General features: G+C 37.0%; 1 protein-coding gene across 4 annotated transcripts in view; it reads right to left on the reverse strand.

The window, feature by feature from the left end:
* Oamb (Octopamine receptor in mushroom bodies) overlaps nt 1-13,598 on the reverse strand; it is a 130,230-nt gene that overhangs the window by 83,354 nt on the left and 33,278 nt on the right. For 3 of the 4 annotated variants that reach the window (XM_028181217.2, XM_028181215.2, XM_089738921.1), the window contains exon 2: nt 5,578-5,659. The exons of the other annotated variant lie outside the window; for it this stretch is intronic. The gene's annotated coding sequence lies outside the window, so the exon portion shown is untranslated. The remainder of the gene's footprint in view (nt 1-5,577; nt 5,660-13,598) is intronic. 4 annotated transcript variants of the gene reach the window in all.

Consider the following 13,598-nt stretch of genomic DNA (forward strand, 5'->3'; position numbering starts at 1 on the left):
ACCAATAATTATATAAAATTATTGAATATTGAATGAAATACAATGTGTCATATTTGCTGCCTCAGGTCAAAATGGATAGATGCGAAACAGATTATGTAAAAGACGGAGATAGCAAAACAGCTGAGGCATAATATGTCATTGAAGCATAATCAGATAGCCAATAAAAATTAGGGTGTTCTATGAACATAATCCAATTATACAGGTTGGTAAGTTAATTTTGAAAATCAAAAAAGCTTTAGTGTACGGTGATCCTAAAGTGGCATTGGTTATCAATCGCCCATCTGACAACATCGCTAATAATGATCACAGGATTATTCGACATCACTTAAGTGGATTACATTTGAAAGGGCCAATATATGCCACGATCATATTATTATTAAACAGCTTCTGATCTATCTATCTATTTAATACAGCATTGATTATTCCTCTTCGAATCTAATCAGGTTTATTTTTTTGTGGAGCTTATTCAATTTCGTTATCGTGAAACGAATCACAATAGTATCGCATCTTATATATTTACACGAATTTAGATTACTTTACCGAATTCAAAGCCAGAGGTCATGCCATAACAGATACACTAGGCTTATTTATCGTTCAGTTTAAATTATCTCTCCTACCAGCAGTAGTGTTATTAGTGTTATGAATGTGGAAGGATATAGAGGAAGAGGTAGACCTAAGAAGAAATAGATAGATTGTGTGAAAGACGATATGTGTAAGAGGGGAGTAAGCGAAGAAATGGTATGTGATAGAGGAATATGGAGGGGGAAAATATGGTACGCCGACCCCAGGTGACTGGGAGAAGGGCAGGATAATGATGATGATGACCAGCAGTAGTGTTATCCGCATTTTTATTGTCAGCTTACTTGTTCACTTGCAAAATACCCGAATTGCATGAAAAAATGGCATTGTACTCCGAATCGACCGATTATCACAATTTATGACTCGCTTAATTAAATTCCTTTAGCATGATTATGAAGATGAACTGTGAATGTCTTCAAGATTCAATTACTTTTCGTGAAACACTCTCTGTCTCTTGAAATTTTACTGAAACACCTTTTTCTTTTTTATTGCTTAGATGGATGGACGAGCTCACAGCCTGATGTTAAGTGGTTACTGGAGCCATCTACGACGTAAATGCGCCACCCACCTCGACATATAAGTTCTAAGGTCTCAGTATAGTTATAACGGCTACCCCTCCCTTCGAACCGAAACGCATTACTGCTTCACGGTGGAAATAGGCGGGGTGGTGGTACCTACCCGTGCGGACTCCCAAGAGGTCCTACCACCAGTGAGACCACCTGGTCCTACCACCTTTTAGAACTTTTAAAATAAGATAATTATGGCTGTTAACAACGAATACATTATATAATGATCCGATGCCAATGATCCAAATAAACATATTCGTATACAGAATACCTACAAATTCAAAACGCACTACCAAAATTATTTATGATAATTTCATTTCAGTCAAAACGTAGGTTAGCCAATGCCTAAATTGCAAATTAATATTGAAATAGAACATCTGTTATGGAAATTGTTTCGAAGTTAATGTTATTAACTATAATTAGATTGTTGAGCTATTTCTGACTACAAAAATCACTGAGCACAAATTAAATAGTCCGCCATATTTTACCGAGCTTGTGTTTGAGTTTTAATTCAACACTTGTATTTTGATATTTAGAATTTATTAGTTACCGGACACCTCAACCCTGAGAATCTTTTGCGTTATTTTCTAATTACTTTTTCTCCTTGTCTCGATCCATCACATAGTTCCACCTCTAAAGATTGTCTTGATTATTTCAACATCTATAATTTTAGAGCAATTGTTAAAAGCGATCTTCATGGGCAAGATAGTTACCAATCTTTAGAGGGGAATGAAATGGCACCGAAATATCAGAAAAGGGACTGGCAGTAAGTTTGGAAAATAGCTGTTCAAGGTTGAACAAGAATCGGCTTGAAGATTTGAATGCTGACTTTTAGTAATGGCAAGCAAAGAGAATATTTTCAATTAAAAAAAATAAGGATACGCGTAGACTTTCCTTATCAATAATCGACAAAAATTGTTCGAAAAAATAGGGCTGTTTATCTAATTATAGTCTAAAGCTTACTTTAGGACCGAGAGGACGTGGTTTTTGCAAGGTTGAAATGTTATGCTACATCTTTTTACGAGTTTCCGATAGCTTGCACGGTCTAGTATAAATACTATGCGCCATACGCGGAGAACATTTCGAAGAGTTACGGCTGGATAATATTAGGTTTATTGTTCAGTTGAACATCCTTGGATGATGGATGAGGTAGTTTTATAGACTCTAATCTGTTTTTTTTTTTTTTCTCGTATACCCTACAATCCAGAGAATTGGCTTAATAGCGACTATTCACTGCAGGGTAGAAAAATCGTTAAACAGAGTCTAGACTTTAACTTCAAATGCATACAAATTATTACTTTGATCGGATTTGTACTAGAAAATTATATATTATCTTTGAATTCACTCAAACTGATCGAATTACCGTTGTTCCAATGTTATTCTAACGTCGACCTTTTAATATAAATTTCATTGGTCCAATATCTAATTAACACCAGACAGACTTTAGCAATTTAAAACACGTACATTGTATAATAAATAAGTAAGTCGCGTATTTGTGGTAATGCGATTATGCTGGTATTATATAAAGATAAAAATATATTAACCAGATCAATTTACCATGAACCTCTTTACGTCCTCTATAAAGGTTTTAGTTGAGTGATCGGATGGGACCCGATAGAGGCTTTGTGTCAACAGATTTCCTATAAGGCTACATTACATTAATGTATTTAGATATTTCATTTTGTTGAGGTACGTTACTTTCTAACTGCTAATCTGATCTTACAGGGTCATTTTTTTTTTTACTTTTGTTGTTGGGCAAAAGAGCACGTCACGGTTTTGTTTCATTTAGTTGGGAAGAAAATCAGGATGAAAGGCGATTGGATGCGGCAGAGATGTGAATGTTGCGATGAATGTGTGGACTAACGAGAATGGAATGAAGAATACGGAATGAATATGTTTGAGGAAGTCCGAAAGCGGCACCTGTGACAGAGAAACTGAGAAATGCGCGTTTAGGATGGTATGGACATGTGATGAGACATGATGAGATGTAAGAGAGTGTTAACTATGAATGTGGAAGAATATAGACTATATAGACCTAGGAAGAAATGAATGGATTGCGTGAAAGACGATAAGTGTAATGGTATATGATGGAGGAGTATGGAAGGAGAAAATATGTTGCGCCGACCCCAGGTGACTGGAAGGAGCAGGAGGAGGGCAGGAGAATTATGATGAGTTGGGCAGAAAATCACACCGAACTCTTAATGTAACGCGCAATCGTCGACGCCCTAAAACGTGAATCAACTTTGAGATATGAGGTCAAAACATCAGTAGGATATTTTTGGATAAGTAGGACTTTCGAACTCATACGCTTTGCTGACTCGCAACAAAAATAGGCAAGATATTTGTTTGTTCATTCGTACGTGTCACTCGCTGACGTTCACTATGCATTTCAAGTCATAATATTTGTCATGCTATCATGCTACTATTGAGCTCTGGAACGAACTGCACGCTGATGTCTGAGCGCTATGATATATTTTTCTTAAAACTAGATTTGAAGAGAGTATTCGCCGTTAGATTATTGTAATAAAAATCAAACCAGGAAAAATTATTAGCGTAATTACTGCTAGTAGTGCAAAAGCAGATTGTGCCTTACAAATGGACATGAATAGGCCCTACTCTCAGGAAAGAGCTCATATACTCGTACATCCCAATGTAAGCCGTGGAATGGACATCCCAGAGCAATTCGAAATAGGCTGTCCTAAGCAGCCCTAATGGCGCACTATGGAAGCGGAGTTGAAGACAATCTGACTAACCTGGCCCAAAGTAAAGCTCGTTTTGGTTTGATTGATGGGGCAGTCGTATTGTAAAATGGAGACTTAAAAATCATGTCTCATGCCGTGAGCTCGTCCACCCTCGCTAGCATTAAAAAAGTGGTAGCGGTTGTACCCCTCACAATTCCGATGTCTATGAACTACGATAAATATAGACATTAAGTGGGCCGATAGCACATCTGTCTATTAAGTAGACAATACCGGAATATTGATTATGTAAGTTATAATGTCTGAGTTGAACCATTATTTACAGTGCCAGTCGACCTTGAATTTTGAAAATGGACTGAAAGGCTTCAGTGATTCGACGAACACTGGTGGAACACTTTTTTACTGGTGATAGGATCTCTTGTGAGTAATCGATTAATAATTTAAGCTATCCATTGCCCATCGTTGTATTCCTCAATCCTTGTCTAAAATATGACATGTCAACGTGTCAATGTTAAAGCAGTCGATGACAATAATTTTGATAATTACTGGCGATAGGACCTCTTGTGAGTCCGCACGGGTAGGTACCACCGCCCTGCCTATTTCCGCTGTGAAGCAGTAATGTGTTTCGGTTTGAAGGGCGGGGCAGCCGTTGTAACTATACTGAGGCCTTAGAACTTATATCTCAAAGTGGGTGGCGCATTTACGTTGTAGATGTCCATGGGCTCCAGTAACCACTTAACACCAGGTGAGCTGTGAGCTCGGCCACCCATCTAAGCAATAAAAAAAAGAACAAACGCATTTTTTTTTTGGGAATCCACATTTTTTCGAAATACGCAAATCAATTCGCTGCCAATACCCCTAGTCCTAATGAAAAACCTGGCGTAATGCCCAGAGCTCTTGGCACGCCTAATCTTTGGTTAACCGCTCGATAACGCTTTATTCTATTTCGAAGGAGAATCCATTATTTTGCTTTTGTACATCTCCAAATGAATCGATATGAATATATCGATGGTCTATTAATAATCGATAAGTGGTAGTTTCAACGCTTCGTAATGTTTGTTTACTAGGTAAACACGAATTTCTGCGCGTTAAATGTGTATCGTGGTAGTGCGCATTGCATAAAATATGACAATATTATTCTAAATTGCGAATATCTAATTTGTTGCCTGTGCAGAATGTGTCCAAAATATCTGATGAGCTTAAAGCGTATATATACCTCTCACCTACCAATATAAATGGAAGAAATTGTTTGTTGAAATGCTAAATTTTAAGCACAAAAAATTCATTCTGCATTTTTCATAATTACTCATAATAATACAAGAGATGAAATTAAATGGACAAATCCGATTTATACTTTTAATTTTTTTTTTTTTTAAACTCGCCACGTTTACTGTTCCCGCGCTAAGTTCGCAAAGAACTTGTATTACAGGTACCAGATAACAGAAATAAATGTAAGATTTTTACTATACATATATTTAATATTTGAATATACATCTATAACCCTGGAAAAGACATTTATATTTATCATACAAATATCTCCCCTTGGCGGGATTCGAACCCGCGACCCCCTTGTGTACTGACCATGTCACTTACCACTACACCAGACGGCCGTTATTGTCTGATGAATCTGATTTGTCCATTTAATTTGTCGATTCCTGGATTTTAGATAGAAGAAAGAACCTTATCTTAAGAAATATAACCTTATCGAAATTAATAAAACGAAAAGTACTCACTTTAATCTCATTTACAAAGGAATCCTTATTGTTTGTCGAGATTTTCTTAATTTATTCACACCGTAGAGAGACGTTGAGGATTCTGTAATAAAGAAAATATGATACGTAAAAAAAAAACGCTTTATGAGTTCAGGTTTTTGCCTCTGAAGCCTTACATTTTGAAACTACCAAAGATTTTCCTCTAGCAAGCGAAACCCTAGGACTAGGAAACACTAGGACTAGCCTTAAAACTTAGGAGGAACTGAATGAAGAGTGTAGGAAGGACTGAAAATCCAACACGTGCAGTGCAATTGTTACCATAATATAAAGTCGAAGATAATGTAATTTTTACACTAAGAAGTCCAATTATAACTGTCAAAGCCTAGACGGATATATTGAGCATCATAAGAGTTCTAAGTTTTCGTCACAACTTAGCGATTCTGCCTTTCATTTTAATAAGATTAATAATGCTAATAATAACTGTGAACAATATACCCACGGTCATCTGGCCCTAATTTATGATTCCCTGTGTTATGGGTACCAGAGATTGATACTTATATATTTTTAAATATGTACGTATGCAGATAATAAACATCCAGACAAAGAGTAAACAGACTTGTCTATCACACAATGTTTTCCCGATGTGGGAATCGAACTCACGACCCTCGATGTAACAGTTAGGGCCGCTAACTACTGCTCCACCGAGTCCGTCAGTCAGACATTTCTTTTAATTTAATGTTCATGATTGACTTCCACGGTAAAGGAATAGCATCGTGTAATAAAAATGAAACCCGCAAAATTATAATTAGCGTAATTACTGGTGGTACGACCTCTTGCAAGGGTAGGTGCCACCACCCTGCCTATTTTTCCCGTGAAGCAGTAATGCGTTTCAGCTTGAAGGGTGGGGCAGCCGTTGTAACTATACTGAGACCTTATAACTTATATCTCAAGGTGGGTGGCGCATTTACGTTGTAGATGTCTATGGGCTCCAGCAACCACTTAACACTAGGTGGGCTGTGAGCCATCCACCCATCTAAGCAATAAAAAAGAAACATCAAATTATAAACAGTCTTTAAGAATGTTAACACCAGTACTTATGACTATGTATTATGTCCTCCCTTTCCCGAAGTTAATTAACCGTGTAAGCTTCGAGGGCAACTTTCATCCTGCCCGATAGGAAGCCATATTTAAAGCCAAAGACATAACGATTTGTATATACAGTAGATGATTTGAGGATTAATCCAATTGTTCACGATTCTTTGAACACGCAAAAAGACAGTTGTTACTTTAATTCCGCATAGGTTAGTATCTAAATATGCTGTAAAATACATGTTCTTGTCTCTTGACTTCTTGTCCCAAATTGGATGACAACATTCGCGTTTCGATGGCTATGTGTATGTGTGTGTGTGTTTTTGTATGGGTGAGTGTATGCGTATGTGTGGTATTGTGTGTGTTGGTAGATGCAAACATAGCGCCAGATGCTAATAGGTAACTCAGTTGGGTTATCTATTGACAATGAAATACTAATCAACGGGAGACACATTAAAATCAAATCTATATATTAATACGTGAAGCAAAAACTTTGTATCCCTTTTTACGAAAATTGCGCGGACGGGGGAGTATGAAATTTTCCACACTTATAGAGAATATAGAGAAGAAGTGCACAATGCTAATATTTTTTTTTTAATAATGCATAAAAGATACATTAAATCAATAAAGAAAACATTACACACACTACATACCATGTATTTGACGCACACACGCATGCATACTATTTATTGTCAAACTTTTGTTCTTGACGTCTGTTGTCAAATTGAGAATAGATTAAATATTGTTTGTCTTTGTTAATATTTTTTATAGTGTAGTCTTGGCGAAATTTGTGATTATAGAAGTATAAAATAAATTCATAATAGTGTACAAACTTACAATTCTAATTAATTATAGTCGAATTTCGACTACGCAGGGACCTCTAGTTATTTTTATTATCTTAATGCAATTATGAATTGAAAATTCGAGCACACAGTCCAAGGTATGTGTCACGTTATCATGATCACCTATTTGGCTTTAATAGCCGCTTAAGAAAATTCGATTTGGATTTCAGCTTGTAAAATAATGAACCTCATATTGTCAATGTACCGCTTTAACGGCGAATATTAAACAAGCAACGACAGAGAACAAAAATACCTAACAAAAGTCAAGGATACACAAAGAATTATCCCCGAGTGCCTTATGGAGCCCGTAAATAAATTCGCCTAATATTATTAGAGGCTGAGACAAAAAATAAGACAGCCCCGCTTAATTCGATCGCGCGCAGAGAATTTTCAAGGTTCATTTGTTTGCCACAAAAGCTAGCCTTGTAACATTATGTTAAAGTTGATTTTATTGGCACATTATGAGTCCACACGTGCCATAGTCTTCTGCTGCGTCTAACTTGATGAATGGATAAGATATTGTACAATAACAGAGAGATGTTTGGGCTCCGAAAACAGAACTCAAGTAACACTAGGTAACACTAGATGGGTTGTGAGTCTGCTAATTTTATTTTAAATGACCCATGGGTCTTTTCAGCTAAGCCATGAGGGTGAAAGAGGGTGAAAGCTTAGCTATGAAGGAAAGATTTGCTAAAAGCTACCCAAGAGTCTCCAGAAGAAGCCTTTTTTTTCACAGGAGATAATCACCGGATCCCAGCCCACACGGCGGGTGGGGTATGTGGGAAGTTGAACCTCACTAAAAACTCCTGGTGCTTACAGCCGGCCGGACCGGGCCCTACGCCGGACCGGGCCGGAGCCCAGTCGGGGCTATTGAGACGGCGGGACAGGGTTGACGCAGAGCATGTTACATCCATCCCGCCGTCCCCCAGACGCCGTACCGGCGGCCGCTGGCAACACGACCACCGATTCCCTTGGTCGACGGGCCGGGATATAGCCTTGAAACATTACGACTAAAATTGTTAAAAAAATACCACAAAAGTGTTCTGTTTAAAACAATTTTCTGGCGTTTTAGGCTATGTGCATTAATATCGCTTGAGATACGTTTCGGATTTGGCATCGTACCACTAGCGTTTGCCAAACAGCTCGTTTATCAGTTGCATTTATTGCCTATTGAAAACATTCATTAATCAATCTTATATCACGAATTATCTACCGTTACAACTGGATTTGCTACTGTTACGATTTAATCGCACGTTTATTATACTATTTCATTTATAGCTTCCGATATATCGAATGCTTTTGTTGCCATGGATGACCAAGGCACCACTGTCGTAACGTAATTGTTTTCGACTTAGAACAGCCTCACCCAAACTGAGTTCCTATCGTTATCTGGATGACCTTTAAATACTACTTACGTTAAAATCGTTAATGTCCTTCTTAATTTAATATCCTACTCTAATAGTTTATCGCGCTGTTTTATAAATCTCCCCACTTGCTAGTAGGGTGCCATTTATATGGCTTCCTGTAAGCGGAAACTTTTTAATACATTCAGATGTTCATCCTCACTTCTGTCCTCCACGTTGAGAACATACAACCAGTTTTTTTAATTGTTTTTTTTAAATGCTGCAATGGGTGGACGAGCTCACAGCCCACCTGGTGTTAAGAGTTTACTGGAGCCCATAGACATTTACGACGTAAATGCGCCACCCACCTTGAGATATAAGTTCTAAGGTCTCAAGTATAGTTACAACGGCTGCCCCACCCTTCAAACCGAAACGCATTACTGCTTCACGGCAGAAATAGGCAGGGTGGTGGTACCCACCCGCGCGGACTCAAGAGGTTGAGAACATACAACCAGTTTTTTTTTAATGGTTTTTTTTTAATGCTGAGATGGGTGGACGAGCTCACAGCCCACCTGGTGTTAAGTGGTTACTGGAGCCCATAGACATCTACAACGTAAATGCGCCACCCACCTCGAGATATAAGTTCTAAGGTCTCAAGTATAGTTACAACGGCTGCCCCACCCTTCAAACCGAAACGCGTTACTGCTTCACGGCAGAAATAGGCAGGGTGGTGGTAGCTACCCGCGCGGCCCACAAGAGGTCCTACCACTAGAAAAAATATAACTAGTTTAAAGCAATAAAAATACACCTACGTGTTAGAATATTATTGTAGTAGCCTTATATTTATATTACTTTAGTTTGATGAACGTGTTTAATATTTATCATTGTGGCATTCTATCATACACTCATGATATTAATAACAATATTCTCGCACTTGCCACGCGGCTTCGTCGGTAACATATTTCTTAAGGGAATGAAAGCTTGAAATTGTTGTTTTCTATTTATGTACATGAATAAATCACATCCGACCAAGTTTAGATACATATTCTGTCTGGAATTGCAGCAAGAGTACAGGCACTAACAATCCAAAGTCGAAACAAACTTGCCTAATCCAATTTAGCTGCAATACGTACAAGTCTGCGATAGTTCCGCCTGGGTCTGCATCTACGAAACAAGTCTGTTCAATGATTTGGAAATAAATTTGTATTTTGTTGTTGTTTAACTTAACTCTCTTGTTTGAGCTACATTTGAAGCTGATGTGATCCGTAGTGAGCGACCGCATCTTAGTGCCAATTCAGACTGGACTCTGAAAGATGTGAAGAATGTTCTGCTGTCTAATTTTATTAATACGCTTTTATTAGCTTCAGACGTATGTATGTATGTTTGTAACGGAATCTTTGAATATAATTTTGACACCCTTCAAAACGTCGGATTAACTCAAAATTTGGTGTACTTATTAAGGACCGACAACAATTCTATATTAAAAAAAAATTAATAAATTGAAATTCAACTAAAAAATGAAAAATAAATAATAGTTTAAAAAAACTAAAAAAATACGCTTTTATAGAAAATCCAACTAAAAAATAGAAAATAAATTAGAATTAAAAATAGTGTAACAATAAATAATTTTATTGTAGTGGGGTGCTTTTCAGGATATTATCAAAATATTAATTCTATTGATACCATGCACCCCACTTTTTTTCTACAATAAAATCATTTTTTCTTACACTATTTTTAATTCAAACTTAATAAAATTTATTTTTAGATTTCCAAAATGTAATTACTTTCGAATTATGCAACTTTTGGTATTCGAGAAATCACACAGCTTTTAGGAAATGAAAAATACCCGCTGCACATGGCTTGTCGGGTTCTTACAAAAAATCCATTGAAGTCTCAACAAGCTACCGCTCATAAGCATTAGAATAAATAATACAGGCTAAATGACCGTAATTAAGAAGGGTTTCGTTGTGAGACCTAATGGTAATTGGAGGCACAAGTCTCACCCTTTAAATTGGAATGAATGACTGCTTCAAAACACAATTGTGGTACATAAGGGTACCGTAAAGGGGTAAAGGGGCTGCAATATGCACGCACGCAATATTTTGACCAGGTCTTCGATCCACCCCATTGGCTGTCTACCCATGTCATGACATCTAGTACGAAGTCTCTACTCCAGTGCTTATTTAGCTCACTGATTGTCAGTGCGACGGCATATGTGGCCGACCCGATTCCACTTTCTCCGAGCGATCACTTTGGCTATATCAGTCAAACCAGTTCAGTTCTGCAAGTTTGGGTATTGCGCATCCTATCCCTGCTGGTAAAAATAGTTAGTATGGTATGAATACCAAAGGCAAGAGACCGAAAAGAATGGAGTGCATTTGAAAATACCTACACTGAGCATTGGGTGGTTACGGGTTGAAGAAGAAGAGTATAATAGTCAGAGAACACCCGTTTGTTGCTTTTTAAGAAACCCTTGAGAAGAGATGAGGCGATGCTATTTTAGACCGACCCCACACAACCAGAATGAGTGTGAAGAAACTTGCTCGCTCATCCAGTCCAAGTAAAAAAATACGCAAGTAAACAAATAACTGCCGATCACGGCCTATTGTTATTGCTGAAGTTTCAATACTCCCAGACTCGGAGGCGCCGGCCAAAGTATCAGCTTACTGGGGAATTTATCTGGACGTGTACATGTTTTATTCGATCAACTAGAATAGCCGCTTATTATTTATGGCTGTTTTGTTTACAAATGATAAATCAAAGGAATCTAAAATAATATTTTGGGTTTGGACTACTCATTAGCCATTTGAAATATTTTCATTCTTTCATTTTCAATTATATTTGTGTGATAAATATAAAATGTCATTTCCAGGGTTATGTATGTATATTAAATATACTAATATGTATGTGTATTGTAAAAAAATTACTTTTATTTCCGTTATCTGGTACCTGCAACACAAGCTCTTTACGAGTTTAGTACGGAACCAGTTAACGTGGCATGATTGTTAGTAAATATGTATTTATTAAAAAATAAAAAAAATGAAACAATCACTTAGTGTCATAGAGATTTTTAAAGTTACTCACTACGAGGATCCCTCGAAATGATCTCGAGGAAAATCTCAGTTAATTTCAACGCATAATGTTTCCGATTAACTTTTTACTCGAACAAGTCAGGTCAAGGTTTCACTCAAGTCATTCAGTATTCATGATCTACTACGCTGCTAGGTAATTAAGAATACAATGCGGTCTCCTAAGTTCATTCGTCAAAATTTATTTATGTATTTTAAAACCTTTTTATTACCACCCATCTAAGCAATAAATATAATATACTTAGTCTGGCCATAAATACTGTTACCATTAAAAATAAACAAAATATTACATTTGAATTTGAAATCTATCATTTTTATATGATTGCTCATTGAGTTTTCTCATTTTGGCGCCAATACATTGTATAATATTTTGCGATATTAAAATGGAGTGGGGTGATAAAGAGAACTAAATCGCTGCGATTGCATTACACAAAGTAGGTATGGATGAAACCAAATGCAATTTTTAAAACTCTCCATACGCTTGGTATTAGTAAAATGTTTGTGTACCGGGCTATTAATAGGTGCAATGAGATCTCCTCTGTTTGTGACAGAAAAAGATCTGGCCGTCCACGTAGTGTTCGTACGAAAAAGGTGGTCAAAGCAGTAAGGGAAAGAATTCGAAGAAATCCTGTCCGAAAGCAAAATATTTTATCTCGGGAGATGAAGATAGCACCTAAAACCATGTCGCGTATTTTAAAAGATGACTTAGGACTTGCAGCCTATAAGAGACGTACTGGTCATTTCTTAACTGATAATTTAAAAGAGAATAGGGTGGTAAAATCGAAACAACTACTGAGGCGGTACGCAAAGGGAGGTCATAGAAAAATTTTGTTTACGGATGAGAATTTTTTTACAATTGAGCAACATTTTAACAAACAAAATGACCGTATTATTGCTCAAAGGTCTAAGGAAGCTTTCCAATTAGTCGACAGAGTGCAACGTAGGCACTATCCGACTTCAGTGAGGGTTTGGTGGGGTATTACCTACGAAAGAGTGACTGGGCCACACTTTTGTGAAAAAGGTATCAAAACAGCGGCACAAGGGTATCAAGATACCATTCTTGAGAAGGAACCATCTTCAATAATCAAGAATGGTCCTTCCAGCAAGACTCGGCGCCAGGTCATAAAGCTCGGTCTACGCAGTCTTGGTTGGAAACGAACGTTTCGGACTTCATCAGAGCTGAAGACTGGCCGTCGTCTAGTCCCAATCTTAATCCGCTGGATTATGATTTATGGTCAGTTTTAGAGAATACGGCTTGCTCTAAACGCCATGATAATTTGGAGTCCCTAAAACAATCAGTACGATTGGCAGTGAAAAATTTTGAAATTGCTTCTATTGATAACTGGCCTCAACGTTTAAAGGACTGTATTGCAGCCAATGGAGACCACTTCGAACAAGCTTTTTATACTTTAAATTGTTTTATATTTATTTAATAAACTAACACACTGTAAAAGTAATAAATGTTATTTGGCATAGAAATTTTTTTGTTTTCCTTTGTAACAGTATTTATGGCCAGACTAAGTATTTAAGGTATTGTATTGTTTTCCATATAATTAAAATTACTTTTACGGAATTTTGATCGGTTTTTGCAACTAGTAGACTTAAATCAAGACTCAAACCACCTTTACGGTTTAATCTCATGTTTTTTTAATTATGTTATTTCTTATGTTATTTCCAAC

This window comes from Bombyx mandarina, chromosome 26, assembly GCF_030267445.1.
Source record: "Bombyx mandarina strain Sakado chromosome 26, ASM3026744v2".
NCBI lineage: Eukaryota > Metazoa > Arthropoda > Insecta > Lepidoptera > Bombycidae > Bombyx > Bombyx mandarina.